We start from the raw sequence: 3615 nt of genomic DNA, 5'->3' as shown, positions 1-3615 counted from the left end.
GGATTTGGCAGTCCTTCCCCATCTCTGCCACCCCTTTATTTACAGATGAATGGGAATGGCCTTCTTGTTTCCCCAAGAACATTGCAGGGTTTCCACTTCAGCAGGCCTGCAGAGGAAACCTGAGTATTGTTTACCTTTATAGTAATGCATAAACTCAGAATCAGACAACACATGCTGGCCAAGTACCGCTATACATTTTGCCTGTTTTCTTGTTTTCCATCTTTAGAAGTGTCATGGTTTTGGCCTCAGCCGGCAACAAAGAACCACGCAGCTGCTCATGCGATGCCCACAGCCATGGGGGAGAATCGAAAGAAAAAGGCAAAGCTCGCGGCTTGAGATAAAGGCAGTTTAACAGAACAGCAAAGGGAAGAGAAAAACAACACCACCAACAGAGGAATGCACAAATACAATTACAGTACCACCGCTCACCGACCGGACCTGGGCAGCCCCAGCCCACCCTGAGCCATGACCTCCTGCCCCCTGTCCTGGCCAGCTCCCCCTATAGCCCGGACATGGCTCGCATGGTATGGAATACCTGTGTCCCAGGCCAGACCTTTGGGGAAATTAACCCCATGCCTGCTGGACCCAGGACAAGAAGGTAGGATGCTGTGGGGCTCAACTCAAGGCATGAATGTTGAGAGCATATTTTGAGGAGACAGATGGTTAAAAATTTACTTACTCTATCCTGATTTGTCTGTCTTCTTCTGAAATAAATGTAATTTCCTCAGATTTATATTTCCAGTATGTATAGATGTATGAAACTTTAAGAGCACTCATCCTAAAGCCACTTAAACTTATAAAACCTTGGCTCTCTAGGCCACTTTTTTTAGAAAGGAAAGGTACACAAATTCATCTACTTGTCCCATGCTGTGTGTAAGGAAAGAAATGTTCTTTCCTACATCTACACTCTCCTATATACCCACACTCGATCTAAATTAACTCCAGACAAGACATACATTCCTTGAATTTAGAAATCCAGCAGCCTGAGGACATGGGGCGAGGAGGAAGCACGCCCAGAAAGTACACTAAAGATGGCAGGGATCTGGTTAAGCACATTTACTCAGAACAACAGGGTTGTTATCACAGAGTAGTTCTGCGTGGGTAAAGGCTGACTTTCATTTCCTAAATTACATTAATATCGCTGGAGGAACTATATATGGAAGTGTCACTGATAATGATCATCTCTAATTGGTGACAATGAGGCACTGTTATAAGAAACTATGGCACTGGCAGCAGTGGTTACAACACGGAGAACATGCGGCACACTATTTCAATATGGCATCATTATTCACCTGTTGCACCAGTATGACATGGTATGGGTATCTTGTGACATCGATTTGTTCTTTGGCAACCTTCATTGTGGTGCTAGCTCTCAGTATCTCAATAAGGCTGTTTTCTTATGTATTATATACCAGTATTGTTTTTCACCGCTGCCCTGTAGCAATTGGTAATCCCATGCAAAAAGAGAACAACACTGCAATTAACCTCTGACAATAGTATATATTTTGGCTTGTTAAAAAAAGGATTCTTAATATCCCCAGAGATAATCGTGCTACTTCAGCCAACTATAAAGTGTAACAAAATGCAGCCATGTAAATCTGATACCAAATATTAACGCTCATATAATGCAACAGGAAAATTTGGAATGAAAGTATAATAAATTGACGGTCTTTAGTCATATTTCAGAGTGCTGGAATTCTTGCATTAATTTTAAAGCCAGCAACAACACCTAGTGTGTATTGATGGTCGTCATCTCTCACACTCTGAAATGGAGATGCCAGCACGAAGGACCTTGCCATTAAACAACATGAGGTTATGCTTTGTGGTGCAACTCTTTATCTTTATAGTTTTATTTCCCCACTCTTTTAGGTTGGAAGGGACAATTTAGTCTAATTGTTTACTATGACCCTCTCCATAGCAAAAGCCAAAGAGCCTTACCGAGTTATTTCTGCATAAAACCTATAACTTGCCATGAAAAATGAACTGTAGAGATTTCCTTTTTTGTTCTTACAAAAAATAAACAATACAAAGGGACTGATAAAATCTATTCGCCCTCATTAATGCCTCAGCCCAAAATTACTGGTTTCTTCTGTAATAATACTGGCGATGTGGTTTGGAGCACTGCTGGCCCCCACAAAAAACTATCTATGACTACTGGTAAAGCAGTAGACATCGCCTGTACAGCACTAGAACACAGCCTGATCACTAGCTTGTGATGATCTGCTGTATTTAATTACCTGTGTGATTCCTGCAGAGTTTTCACCTGTGCCAGTTCAAGCAGGAGTGCTGAAAATTTCCAGTCACAAAGGAACATCGCCTGAGAAAAAGAAGGAGCAAAAAAGGACAAACAGTTCAATACAAGCTTCATAATGACTACATATTTTGAGATCCAGCAGGCTGCTGCCTGGTCCATGCAGGAAAATGACAAATGAATGTTGTTTAACATTTTGCTTGAACAGTTTTTCCTTTCAGAAAACTATTTGCAATATAATAGTGAGAAAAGCAGAGATGTGAAGAGAAGCATTTGATAAGGCCGCCTACCTTTCTCAGGCGTATCATCTGAAACACGCTTTGTTTATCCAGAGTGAATTCAGTGGTTAAAAAGATTAACTAAGCCTATTTTATGTTACTTGTACATGCTCTCACAGAGGAAGTGACTTGTGTTTTTTCATATTGACTTATGCATAAAAGCCTTCAATACACCAGCAACAGCAAAATTACTTTTCTAAATTTAGCAGTTGATAAATCTTACAGGACGCCAGCCCATCCAGAGGGCTTTTTTTTCCTCCATTCTTTCAGGTCTTTCTCATATGTCCAAGAAACCTAAACGTGCATGCAAGAGACGCATAGCATCTGCCTTTGCTTTTCTGCTCAGTTCTTCCAGAGCGCAGTGGGCATCTGACAGCTCACTCGTGCTCTGTCCCTCTCTCCCTCTCCCTCTCTCTCCCCATAAACACATAATGTGCACAGGTGTGCAAGCACATACATACACACATACATACATACGTATGTACATTTTTTCTGCTTCAGCTAATGGAGGAGAAGAGATTACTATGATTTCAAGGCCCAAAGCCCTGTGGTTAGAAGGAGTTGTGGGATCTTGTTCATGTAGGTGATCAAGAATCAACCTGCTGTTATCCCATCTACACTCACCAGGTGAATGATATTAAAAAAAGTTATTTCATAGCTCTGCATCTCTTTGCCCCTATGCATTTCATTTTCCTCTCAATGACTTGGGCAGCAGCTTGCCACTTACTTAAGGCTTGTTCTGTGTGTCATACACTGGATACATAATTTCCAAGGGCTACAGGTTTTCAAAAGGTAAATAGTAATAGTGCCACACATAGTGAATCACATGGTTTTGATGAGTGGCCAGCTATATTATTCATCAGGATTGAAGACTAACTTACTTGCACGCTAGTTCAGTCTACACCTCATGCCCATGATTCCCTAGAACTAAGCATTTAATGGCAGCACAAGGAAGGGGCTTTTCCTCTACTTTCTGTCAGCCTTTGCTCACCTAGAAGACTTACCTCAGTTAATTTAGTTCCCCTTTTGGAGACCACTGAAAAAGTACCGAGATGAGCAGTTTACCTAGTTAGCCTCGGGCCATTT

This window comes from Charadrius vociferus, unplaced genomic scaffold (assembly GCF_000708025.1).
Source record: "Charadrius vociferus isolate BGI_N301 unplaced genomic scaffold, ASM70802v2 scaffold231, whole genome shotgun sequence".
Classification (NCBI taxonomy): domain Eukaryota; kingdom Metazoa; phylum Chordata; class Aves; order Charadriiformes; family Charadriidae; genus Charadrius; species Charadrius vociferus.
The sequence above is the reverse complement of the archived record's forward strand: the minus strand, read 5'-3'. Positions refer to the sequence as shown.